General features: G+C 43.0%; 1 long non-coding RNA gene across 1 annotated transcript in view; it reads right to left on the minus strand.

The window, feature by feature from the left end:
* Window positions 1-12394, minus strand: part of LOC138747100 (uncharacterized) — a 34290-nt gene extending 21896 nt beyond the window's left edge. The window contains exon 1 of the long non-coding RNA XR_011347306.1: window positions 12229-12394. This is a non-coding gene — a long non-coding RNA (uncharacterized lncRNA). The remainder of the gene's footprint in view (window positions 1-12228) is intronic.
* Window positions 12395-13776: the final 1382 nt, after the last annotated feature.

Genomic DNA, 13776 nt, shown 5'->3' on the forward strand with positions numbered 1-13776 from the left:
AATCTGGAGCAAAGTTATAAACTACTGGAAGAACTTAGCAAGTTCATAAGCAACGAGCAGGGTCCTAATGCAGGGTCTCAACCTGAAATTGCCCCTGTACATTCTGGATGGGATGAATGAGTGAGTCCATTATACTTACAGGCCCGAGACTTGGACCCTCCAAATCTTCCCTACCAAGTTCCTTGTTTCAGTGATGTACCTTCAGTTCAAGAATTCCTAATACACTTCTTGCTGATGTTTAATGGTGTTGTACTGAAAAAAGGATGAAAAATAGGAAAAGTGTAGAATTTGTTAAGTAAAAAAAACTTTTGAAATGTATTCCATCAACCTACATATAAGGAGCAGAGACTACATTATAATGGTACTATACGTGCAAGAGCATCTTTCAAGAGGAAATGGAATATGTTAACAAGATGTCCCTTTGTGACCAGAATTGCCCTAGTTTCATTGCCTGGCCTAGTACACTTGTGTCAGGATGGAACTTGTTTTAAATAACAGCTTTCATTTTATTTCTCGAGGCCACAGCCTCAATCTAAACGCATCCAAACAGTGGCGCAGCACATAGGCTGCAGTCTCTGGGCCCCAGGCTCCCTCCTGATCTCCGGCACTGACTGTGAGAAGTTTGCACACTCTGTCTGTGGCTCCATGGGTTACCTCCAGGTGCTCCTGTTTCCTCCCACATGCCACATGGGCTGGTGGTTTAATAACCTGTAATTTTCCCCTGGCATATTGTTCAGTAGAACTTGGGAGGAATTGATGAGAATGTGGGGAGTTCCAGGCAACTCTAGAAATGCACTGGAGGATTGGCATAATCAAGAGTTTGATGAGCAGAAGGATTTCAGACTTGAAACATTAGCTCTGTTTCTCCTTCTGTGAAGGATCGGTGTCGATCCTCGATCCAGGTTCAGCGGTAAGGTTTAGCTCTGAGTCTCCTTCTGTGAAGGATCAGTGTCGATCCTTGATCTAGGTTCAGCGGTAAGGTTTAACTCTCTTTCTCCTTCTGTGAAGGATTGGTGTCGATCCTCGATCCAGGTTCAGCGGTAAGGTTTAGCTCTGTGTCTCCTTCTGTGAAGGATCAGTGTCGATCCTTGATCTAGGTTCAGCGGTAAGGTTTAACTCTCTTTCTCCTTCTGTGAAGGATTGGTGTCGATCCTTGATCTAGGTTCAGCGGTAAGGTTTAACTCTCTTTCTCCTTCTGTGAAGGATTGGTGTCGATCCTTGATCCAGGTTCAGCGGTAAGGTTTAACTCTCTTTCTCCTTCTGTGAAGGATTGGTGTCGATCCTCGATCCAGGTTCAGGGGTAAGGTTTAACTCTCTTTCTCCTTCTGTGAAGGATCGGTGTTGATCCTCGATCCAGGTTCAGCGGTAAGGTTTAACTCTCTTTCTCCTTCTGTGAAGGATCGGTGTCGATCCTCGATCCAGGTTCAGTGGTAAGGTTTAGCTCTGTGTCTCCTTCTGTGAAGGATCAGTGTCGATCCTTGATCTAGGTTCAGCGGTAAGGTTTAACTCTTTTTCTCCTTCTGTGAAGGATTGGTGTCGATCCTCGATCCAGGTTCAGCGGTAAGGTTTAACTCTCTTTCTCCTTCTGTGAAGGATTGGTGTCGATCCTCGATCCAGGTTCAGCGGTAAGGTTTAGCTCTGTGTCTCCTACTGTGAAGGATCAGTGTCGAACCTTGATCCAGGTTCAGCGGTAAGGTTTAACTCTCTTTCTCCTTCTGTGAAGGATTGGTGTCGATCCTCGATCCAGGTTCAGTGGTAAGGTTTAGCTCTGTCTCTCCTTCTGTGAAGGATCAGTGTCGATCCTTGATCCAGGTTCAGCGGTAAGGTTTAACTCTCTTTCTCCTTCTGTGAAGGATTGGTGTTGATCCTTGATCCAGGTTCAGCGGTAAGGTTTAACTCTCTTTCTCCTTCTGTGAAGGATTGGTGTCGATCCTCGATCCAGGTTCAGCGGTAAGGTTTAACTCTCTTTCTCCTTCTGTGAAGGATTGGTGTCGATCCTCGATCCAGGTTCAGTGGTAAGGTTTAGCTCTGTCTCTCCTTCTGTGAAGGATCAGTGTCGATCCTTGATCCAGGTTCAGCGGTAAGGTTTAACTCTCTTTCTCCTTCTGTGAAGGATTGGTGTTGATCCTTGATCCAGGTTCAGCGGTAAGGTTTAACTCTCTTTCTCCTTCTGTGAAGGATTGGTGTCGATCCTCGATCCAGGTTCAGCGGTAAGGTTTAGCTCTGTGTCTCCTACTGTGAAGGATCAGTGTCGAACCTTGATCCAGGTTCAGCAGTAAGGTTTAACTCTCTTTCTCCTTCTGTGAAGGATTGGTGTCGATCCTCGATCCAGGTTCAGCAGTAAGGTTCTAATCAGCAGTTTACTCTCCTGAGGAATAAAAGGACTTTCTTGTGGCCAATTCCCTTTATTTGCTACACAAGTCTTGGGAGGTTTGTCACCTCAACAGATGATTGAGGATCTCCTCGAACATACAAATGCATGGGTTTAAATTCTCCAATGCTATCTGACATTAACCAATCTGAAAGCAGTTACCTCTGGACGGCAAGCATTATCCTATCGGCATTAAGCTATGTAATGTCCATCTATATAACCATATAACCATATGGTGCACCATCTTCTCCTTTCAGGGATTTTTGGGGTTACGATTCCCCTAATTCTTGTAAGTCACATGATTCTAGAACTGCCATTCTCAATGCGGGGCCTTTGCACACCCCCCCTCCACTCCAGGGGGTGGCCACATCACATTTAAGTAGAAGCCTTGTTTTCTTTTCCCTCATGCAAGATAAATATTCTTTGTTTTTTTAAATGTGGATGGTAGGAGGGAGTACAGAAGAAACCAAAACCTGACTGCTTCACAGGGAAGGGGCCAAGAAAACTTTGAGCAAGGACCCATTGGGGTGGCAGGGGGAAGGGGGAAGGGGCATGGCTGAAAAATAAAGGTTGAGAATGGCTGTTCTGGAGAGAAACGGAACTGCTGGAAATTTATCAGCCAGGCTGTTTGATGTGCCATCAATAATCACAAAAGGCTGGAGTTGTGAAACTATCAGGCTTTTATTAACTAAAGATGGGAACAACCATCAACCTCACTGACTGATCAAAGCAAAGAGAAAGGGGGTGCATGCAAGGGGCTATGGATAGGATCGGTCTTGTCCAGCCTGCTAACCGTCCCTTCCTGTTATCATGGCAAAACAGTGGTTTAAAACACTGTCGTCATCAGGAAACTCACATTCTGCAGGCTCTCGCTGTCTTTGGTCAGGGCTAGTGAAATTTCAACTTGGCTGTCGTTGCCTGGCAACAGGCATCCTGCATCATCCCAGCATGAGCATTAATCAAGTTGCTTTTATGGATTCATATTTACTAATTAATTTAGGTGTAAATGTATTTGACGTATTAATCAACATCAGTCTGAACTAGAAAGAGCCTTACTCCTACTTCTCCGCAGATGCTGCCTGACCTACTGATCACTTCCTGCATCTTCTGCTTTGCTTCCAGTAGTATATGGGATGCATTGAGGCACCATCAATTGGACGAAGACTGAAGTAATTGAGACTGAAGGCTTTTATTGGCAAGAGATGGACAGCATCCCTGTGTTGCTGGCTCACGCTGACCCGGGCTCGAACTGGGGGCAGGCCTTTATGGGGGTAGAAAGGGGAGGAGTCATGAGCCGGCCAGTGAGAGCAGGGTCAACCAGGAAAGGTCATCTCATTTACATATACAATAGTGGTTTCACCACATGCATAATGGCCAGTTTACTGGGAACATTTTACCTTTCTTCATGATCGTGGCATGAAGAGATTAACAGTTTATTATTTATAAAATAATAAAGAAACAGTAAGAGGGCAGCTGAGACCTTGCCTTAATGTTTCAACTGGTAGATACAGGCATTGTAGGATCAAAGAAGTGAGATATTGTCAGTCACTTTGATGGCTGTTGCCTCTTTAATGGGCGGTGAGGTTAAAATCTCCCCCTTTGATTTACTTTCATTAGCCGCTTTCAGGTGGAACAGCTGGGAGAATGTGGCTCTGGAGCCAGCTGTGGGTGTGCGTGAAGTGAGATTCAGGTGGCCGCGCTGAAGGCGCTGTTCTGACACCTGAAAGGTCCGCAGTGGAGATCAAACACCGGCTCCTGTCAACTGTGCCCGTAGTCCCACCCACTTTCAGGTGCCCAGGGGGAGTGCTCAGAAGAGGAGAATATGCCTATCCAAGGAGGGTTGGGTAAGTACTCCTCGGGTCAGGGTTCTCCGCTTTCAGGTGGCCTCCCAACAGCCACATTTGAGTATTTTAAGCGGCTTTTCATTGGGGTATTTTGGCCACCTGAAAGCAGCTAAAGATACAAAGGCACAGTAACAATTGCAGGGGCAATATTTGACAGTTTCAGTAAACAAGAATTAAACTGTGGTCATTTCCACTCAGTAACTGTTTCCTTGCTCCACTTTAAACTCAATGAATGGCTGTTGTGCCCAGGAAACCTTCAACACCATAGTTGACCCATTCCTGATACCACATCTCAGGTTAAGCATTCACATTTTGCATCTCTGCTCCTTCTATAATCAATCAATGCTGGCACTGTACAACATTTACTGGAAATGCTCAGTTTGCCAGGTAGCATCAGCTGAGACAGAAACAGGGTTATTATTTCAGGGCGACATTTGTCCCTCACTACTAGGAAAAATAAGATGTTGGAGAAATAGTTAGGATTTTGGAAAGATCGAGAGACAAAGGTAGAAGCGGGGTGATAAAGAAATAAATCTTTTTAGTTTTCAGATTTATTGTCAGAGTACATACTTGACATTACACACATCCCTGAAATTCTTTTTCCTGTGGGCAAGGCAGAATTACTATTTATTGGTAGTGCAAAAAAACTATACACAATATACACATGTAAACCAATAAAGAAATGTAAACAATTGACTGCAATACAGAGAGAGAAAAAAAATCAATAAAGTGCAAAGTAAGAGTACTTAAATGAGACCCTGACTGAGTTTGTCATTGAGGAGTCTGATGGTGGAGGAGTAGCAGCTATTCTTGAACCTGGTGGTGAGAGTCTTGTGGCACCGATACCTCTTTCCTGATGGAAGCAGTGAGAACAGAGCATGTTCTGGGCGATGTGGATCCTTGATGATTGTTGCTGCCCTCTGATGGCAGCGTTCCCTGTAGATGGTGGGGAGGTTTTTGCCTGTGATGTCCTGGGCTGAGTCCACTATCTTTTGCAGGGCTTTCCACTCATGGGTATTGGTGTCCCCGCACTAGACCCTGATGCACTTTCCACCACACATCTGTAGAAATTAGCCAGGGTTTCTGCTGTCATACCAAACCTCCTCAAACTCCTGAGGAAGTAGAGGCTTTTATTTTATTTTAGGTTTCCAATATTGGCAGTTATTTTTGTTCTGTTGTAGCCAAAGTTGTTTCCACTCATTGTTACTGGAAAATCACTCGGCCACCGATTAATCTCCTGGTTTCTGTTTTGAGTCTTAGAATGGTCTCACTTTATTGTCACAGGAACAGCTCCACACAGTAATTCTGCTTAGGAGACCAATGTAGAGGGAGTTGATAGTTTCACTTTGCCTGTCCTGCAAGAATTATGTGTTGCCACAGGGTAGAAAGTGTGAAGTATGATTCATTAATCAGCATTGCACGATCAGCAAGAATTCTAGTAGATTGCAAAAAGATATAATGAAATGTCTAATGAAAATTGCTGAGCAATGAAATTTTCTTTCAAGGATATATCTGAAATTATGCATAAACATTCCCCACAGCTCTCCATTGGGAATTTTGATATAATTTGACTCCTGCTAACATCTCTTCCAATGAGAACATTGATTTGGACACTTTTCTGATGCATATTTCATTGGCTGTGAATTATCCTTCATGAAAGAGAAAGAGCAGGGGACAAAAGAGAAATTGTAAAGGGTCAGCCCAGCCATGATGGGCTGCTGTAAAGGTTCTGTGAGTTTGCCTGACAGTCAATTAAAATTAGCAGCCATCGGAAACCCAGATGCGCAGTCACATCTCAGGCGACCCAGGTTCATTCCTCACCTCTGGTTGGCACGTCCTTTCCGGTAATGTGTGTGCTACAGTTTCCTCGCACCCTCCAAAAGTCAGCAGGTGGGGAGGTCAGTGTGTGGATGTGGTCAAAAATGGGGTGAGTTGTTGGGAATTTTTAAATTTACAGCAAGGTAACAGACCTTTCCAGCCCATAAGTCCGTGCTGTCGAATTACACCCAAATGGCCTGGTACTTGAATGGTGGGAGGAAACCAAAGCAGACACGGGGAGAACGTACAAACTCCTTACGGGTTGTGCCGGATTTGAACCCCAGATGCTGGCTCCATAGCAGCGTTTCACTAACCGCGCCCAGCACAGTTGGAGGAAACAAGGTGGGCTGTGGCAGGACTTATTTAAAACCGGGTATGTGCCAGCTTTGTTTGCAGTACCCATGACCTTGGAATCTTTCATTTAAAAGCAAGTGATCACTGGGAATAACTTGACTGTGAACTTGCCTCTACTCTTTGTTGCCTTGTTTATGTGATGCAAGAGGATCTAAATGGAACAGACCCAATAAGTGGGATTGGAGAAGGATTGCCCTATTTATCATGGAAATTATTACTTGTAAATAATATCATTCTCTTTGAGGATGAAGACTGATGATGCCAATGTGGTTAATGGCTGTGATTTTTTTTGGTCCATAATTGCTCCCACCACCTGCTATCTTGGAGCAGAAAACTAAACCTGTTCCAATCCTGCAAAAACAATTGGAGGAGTAATTATGCAAAAATCACCCTTTCTCTTACACATATTTGCATAATAACTATGTTTCCCTCCAATATATTAAATGACAGCAGCTGCTTTTATTTTCAAAAACCTTACCTATTGTGTTGAGATGGCGGCTGGGTGTTTCAGCTCATCTACTTGCCAGCTTTTGAGCAAATTGAACAGGAAGGAACCAAAGATCAGCAGGTGCTGAAGTGTAACACTCCCGCCTGTGCACCATTTGTTCTGTGGACTTGTGAACAGCATAAACATGTTATGTTGTATCTGGTACTCACTCTAACTAGGGTGTCAGAAGAAAGGACAATTACACCCACAGTAAAAAAAAATCCCCAGATTTACAATCCTAAACTGGAGAATGTTGCTCTGTTCACATCTGGATGTGGATGTCGGCCATGGGTACTGCACCTCTGGTAGTAGGCCTCTTCAGGGCGCAAACCAGGGCAGAGTTGATATGGAGATCTGTCTGTTACCCATGCAGTGGGACCCCCTCCACCCCACCCCACACCCACCATGCCAGATCCAAAGCAGCATCGCAGGGGTTGCTGTTCCTCTGTTGGGTACAGCAGTCAGCCACTTTTGGACTCTGACTCCGGATTTTCCTTCGGGATTTACTCCCAGAGCCTTTCTCCTGAGCGGGTAGAGCCACAAGGCAGCGGAGGTTTGAAATTGGAGTTTTCCCTCTCCTAGATGTGTTACAATCCGCAGTTAAGGAGCCCTATCTGTCTGGAGCAACTGGTTTCAAGGCACCAGTGGGCCACCTTTTCCCCTTCTCCTGTCAGTGAGAACAGCTCCACCAGGCCTAAGAACTATGGCCCAAGTGAAGGAGTTAGACTTGGTTGTCAGAGGGTGTTTGAGATGCACACCATTTGTGCAGCAGTGGGATTTTCCCATCTATTTTGTTTATAAACATTTGTTCCTCAACGCAATGGGCATATTGTATATAGATCAGGGGTGGCCAAACTGCAGATCACAGGCCATGTGTGGCTCTTTGACATCTAATGTGCGGCCTGCGGAAATATGTTAGCTGGAGGAAATGCCGGCGCTCCCGAAGCCATGCCATGATGGTCCGAATACATGCAGGCAGGTCGGGGGGGGGGGGGGGGCTTCCTAGACGGTCACAACCCGGGCTGTGTGACAAGAAGAGTGGCCCTGTGAGGAGCAAAGCAAGCCCGAGTCAGGTTCTCCTCACTCAGACTGGGCCTCACCATAGCAGAGCTCTGCCAACGTAGGGTGTGCAATAGGAGGGTCAGACAAAAATGAGAGCCCTCTGCAGGGAGTGGCCGCAGAGATCAGGAAGCCGAGGCTTGGCCAGGAGAGCTCCAATGAGGCATGGCCTGCCCCAGAGGCAGGGTATCTGCCCATTTACTTAGGCAGGGGGTAAGAAAGATGATGGAGACGGGGAGAAGAGGCTGGAGGGGGTCCCCAACGAGGACCTCATCCTGACACCATGACAGGACAGAGCTGGAGCTGGCAACAGCAGTGAAGATCCTGTCAGTGGCCACGGGCAAGTCCTGGCCTCACCAGATGGAGAGTCAGCACCAGGCAGCGCAGACAATAACCCAGCCTCCACACCTAGGAGCCACTCCCTGATCCCATTGGCGATTGGGATGAGGGGAGCGGAGGGTGGGACGGGGAGGTGCTGAGCTGTGGGCCTCCTGGCTTGGCCCTTCAGCAGGAGGCAGCTTTCCACCGGGTCACTTCCCGCATTGTGTGCTTGGCTGTGGATGCTGCAATGGTGCAGGTATCTGCAGAGACCAGTGGCAGCAGCGTTCCTGAAGAGAACCATGAGAAACAGGAGCAGGAGTTGTCCATTTGGCCCATTAAGCCTGCTCCCACATTCAGTGAGATCACCGCTGATCTTGCCGTGGACCCAGCTCCACCTTTTCCCCATTAACCCTTGATTTCCCTATGATGCAAAAATCTATCTTACTGTATCTTAAATATATTTAATGAGGCAACTTCTACTGCTTCCTTGGGCAGAGATTTCTACAGTAAATCAGTCAGGATTTTGAAAATGTTTGGAATGTAAATGTGTACTTTTTGATTGTTGAAACTAACACAAATTAGCAGTTTAAAAACTACATACATGAGTAAATATTATTATGCACATGTATTTCTTAATATTCATATAAATAATTAGTCACAAAATATACATGTAAAGGGTAAAAATATGTATGAAATATTTTTGCATGATCTTCAGCTCTCAAACCCCAACTGAAGTTCATGGTTGGTGGCTCTTACATTGAACAAGTTTGGCCACCCCTGATGTAGATAGTAACTACACTCAGCGATGGTGTGAGGCTAATCGGGTTTTAACTTCTAAAGGGATGCCATGGAAAAGTTGGGCTGAATGGTCTCCTTCTCTGCAACAATTCTCTCAACATCCCATAAATAATACTGTCGAATCCCCATTATCCGGCACCTGCAGGGATTGTGGATGCCAGATATGCGAGTTTTTCTGGTTGACTGAAACGCACTTTTGCAATGCCTAACTAATACATCTGCATTAAGAATGTACAGTTTGCATCAATATTAATTTTGGTAGTTGATAATTTGTTTTTTTCCTTTCTACGTGAATCTTCTTCCAAATGTTGAGCAGATGGTGCAGTACTGGTGAATTACCCTGTTGCACCAGCTTTTCATCCCACTTATATAGTATATGTTCAGGTACCTTCTCCCCTATTTTATCTAGCTCTAATCTGGTCCAATCTGGTTTTTCCCTTGTTTGATAAAAATCTGATAGGTATCTTAATTGTGCTGCTCTATAATAATTCTTAAAGTTTGGTAGCTGTAAGCCCTCTTGTTTGTACCATTCTGTTAATTTATCTAGCGCTATCTTCAGTTTTCCCCCTTTCCATAAGAAGTTCCTTATTATTTTTTTTATCTCCTTGAAGAATTTCTCTGTTAGGTGAATTGGTAACGATTGAAAAAGGTATTGTATCCTTGGGAAGATATTCATTTTAATGGAATTTACTCTTCTTATCAGTGTTAGTGGCAAATCTTTCCAATGCTCTAAGTCATCTTGTAATTTCTTCATCAATGGCTGATAATTTAATTTGTATAGATGGCCTAGATTATTATCTAGTTGAATACCTAGGTATCGGATTGCTTGTGTTTGCCATTTAAATAGTGATTCTTTCTTAAACTTTGTGAAATCCGCATTATTCATTGGCATCGCTTCACTTTTATTTGCGTTGATCTTGTACCCCGATACTTCTCCATATTCCTTCAATTTCTTTATTATTGATAATTCTGGTTCTGTTAAGTATACTATGGCGTCATCTGCAAATAGACTGATTTTATATTCCTTCTCTTTTATTTTTATCCCTCTTATTTTATTTTCTGTTCTTATCAATTCTGCCAATGGTTCTATTGCTAAAGCGAACAGTGAGGGAGATAGTGGACATCCTTGCCCAGTTAAACTGCTTAATTTAAATTGGTTTGATATATATCCATTTACTGTCACCTTCGCCAATGGTCCCTTATATAATGCTTTAATCCAATTAATATATTTCACAATAGATAACCTTTCCTTTAGAGAATGGGAGAGAAAAGGGATCAAAAGAATAGAAAATTGTTTTGTGGGAAATAAATTATTATCTTTTGAACAAATGAAGTGCAAATATGGTATAACTCACAGTACAATGTTTGCATACCACCAACTGAAAACCTACTTGAAGGACAAATTGGGAAGCAGGCTGAGATTACCAGAAGGAAGCAATTTTGAATATGTGATTACAGACACAATGATAATTAAAAGATTTATAACAAACATGTACATCAAACTGCAAGAGAAAGAGAACGAGGAAACAAGCTGTAAACACAAACAAAAATGGGAACAAGATCTAAACATAAAGATAAAGAATGAAACATGGGAAAAGCTATGCTCCGCATCTATGAGAAATACAATAAACACGAGGTTACGCATGATACAATATAATTGGTTACACAGACTATACACCACGCCCCAAAAGTTAAATAAATGGGACCCAACAGTATCAGACAGATGTTTTCGCTGTAAGAAGGAAACGGGAACAACAGTACATGCAATTTGGGCATGTGAGAAAGTGGAAAGGTTTTGGGAAGATCTAAACCAGGTATTAAATAAAATCACAAAAAGCAACATCCCAAAAAATCCAGAGATCTTTCTTCTAAGTAATAATAAGAAGTAAAGAATTAATCTGGTCCAATCTGGTTTTTCCCTTGTTTCCCTCAAACTGGATGAAGCACAAAAAAGATTTATTATGATAGCCTTAGCTGTAGCAAAAAAAAATTATGTCAACTTGGAAATTAGAAGATAGCCTGAGGATACAGCAATGGTACATAGAAATGAATAAATGTATTCCATTGGAAAAAATAACATATAATTTAAGAAATAATATCACAGTATTCGAACAAATTTGGGAACCGTACATGGAACACAACAGAGAGGGCCTACCGTGGACCTCCACCCCCTAAAATTATAGAATAAACTGACCCAGTGTGTAAAAGTAGATGACACAAATTTCTTGTTTATTTTTATTGTGTGATGACATTGTTTAATGGGTTTAATGTATTGTACATGTTGAACGTTGAGTGGGTGGGGAGGGGGGGTGAAGGAGGGAGGGAAAAAGGGAGAAAATGACACTGTGTATATTCAAGAGGGAAATGTTTGTGTGTATTTTGGTCAGGATGGTTCATAGTGTGAAAAATAAAAAAAATTTAAAAAAAGAATGTACAGTTTAAAAGAGAAAAAACAGTGCAAAATGTAAAGTGATTTGAAAAAAAAAATCAGTATTGTAGCATTTAATTATGTAAACTCAGGTAATTCCCGCAACTTACCAACTTTAAATTCGAACTCTGGTCTCTGGCGCAGTAACCGCGTTGCACTAACCGTGCAGCCATCTCAATGAACCCTCCCTCCCCCAAGTTTACAGCTAAAGCCTAATAATATACCTAATAAGAATAAAAATAAAAAAATATTACCAGGCAGGGGGATCGGGAGACACTTTGGGAGAGTCGCCCCAGCGGCAAGCAGCATCGGCCAGCTCTTTACCCTGGGCTCTGCTATCTTATTCAAACACAAATTTATTCAAACAAATGCTATGGGCAGGACATGACCAGAGCGCTCCACTGGCTGAACGTTTGCTCCCATCTTCACCAAGGGGGTTGAGTCTTACCTCAGAGAGCATTTACCTTTACAATTTTAAACTGCTATTTAAATTTTTATTTATTTTAAATATTATTAATTTATTTATTGGCTCATTTTTTTTTGCCAGTTGTTTGAGTTTCTGGTTAGTTGAATTCCGGATATAATATTTATGTTTCTTTTGAGACTCTGCATTTCCATGCATTAATTTAATCACAGGAAACACTTCAGTGATACTTTAAAATGCTTGAATAACAATCATTTTATGCACTTAGAGTGTTCGTAATTGTTAACTCACTATAAGATAGTTAAACAAATGATATGAACTTACAACTTTCGGCTTTACTGATTCTGAAGAATCTATCGATCGGCAGAGAAAATGTTACAAGGCAGCTCCTTGTCAAGTGATTTCAGCTACAGAACACCTCTGCAGACCTTGCTGAGATGAAGGGAAGTGTGGAACAAAAAATCGAACAACAGACCTCAAGGAGAACTAATGAGCTGAACATCTGAAAGAATAGAACATGGAACAAAAAAACCATTGAGTTTTTGGCAAATTAAAAACATCAGCTCAGGAGAAATGAAGGTAACAAGATCAGACAAAATCTATTACAGGTATCTGAAACCCTTGGGACCAGTCACTTTTCGGAGTTTGGAATTTTTCGGATAGTAGAATAGTAATAAAGGCGCTTCATTATGTAATTGAGCTGATTTCAGATTTATGCAAAATAATGACACACTCCAACTAGGACGGGGTGGGGGGGGTGTTGCGGCAGTGCTGGACGTGAGGCGGTGGCGGAAGCGCTGGACATGGGGCAGTTGCAGTGGTGCTGGATGAAGGTTGGATGGGTTGGTTGGCGGCCGTGCTGATCTGGGGAGGTTGTGGAAGTGTTGGATGGGGATGTGGAGGCAGCACTGGACGGGAGTCTTTGCGACGGCACTGGACAGGGGTTGGCGGTGGTGCTGAATGGGGTGGTGGCAGCATTGCGGGATGGGGGGGGGATTTTGCGATGGCACTGGAAGGGGGGTTGGCAGTGACGCTGGAAAGGGAGGGGAATTGAGGTGGCACTAGACAGAGGTGCGGGGTAGTGGCCTCGGCCCATCTATGACAAATCAGGCAAATCGGAGGCACTGGAGCCTGTATTTTTCCACTGGCACCTATAAAGTAACAATTCCCTTGGGTACCACTAATTACCAACACAGGATATTCAAGTGTGAGTTGAACATGAGCTGTGTCGGGTCTTGTTTGACACCAAACATGAAAATGGGGGGGGGGGGGGGGGTTCGGTTTACAGAACTTTGAATAAAAGAATTTGTATCTGTAGTTCCATTGCCTTATCAAATAAAGGAATTAAAATATTAAAGTATAAGGAAGTCAGTGGTTGGACTGCAGTTAAAATCACTACATAATTCTGTGTATAAAAATATATATTAATAAATGACAAGTGTACATGTCTATTGTACACATGGCTTGCATTTTGCCTGTGTGCGTCCATATGTAGAATGTGTTTTTACTACAGAGGTGCATTTGTATCCTGATGTCATGCTACATATTGAAATTCCAGTTTGCTATTTACTTGTGGTTGTGCCTCTCTTTTGTTAGTTTGGCTTGGGGTATAATTTTTGTTTTGGTCTCACATCAGTCCCATTGGCACATTTTGCTAGTCCTGAATATTAACCACAGGGTCACCCCCATCATGATTCATCTTAATTATAGATAAAGAAGATTTGGTGAAACCCAAATAAGCTGCAATGAAAGATTAATTCAATTTATACAAAGTAACAGCGAACAATTGCATGACAAGTCGCATAAAAAGCAACAACTTCAGCTGAGGTTCACAGAACTGTACGGATTCCTTGTGGATCTCTCTTCTGGAAC

The sequence above is a fragment of the Narcine bancroftii genome, chromosome 12 (assembly GCF_036971445.1).
Source record: "Narcine bancroftii isolate sNarBan1 chromosome 12, sNarBan1.hap1, whole genome shotgun sequence".
Classification (NCBI taxonomy): domain Eukaryota; kingdom Metazoa; phylum Chordata; class Chondrichthyes; order Torpediniformes; family Narcinidae; genus Narcine; species Narcine bancroftii.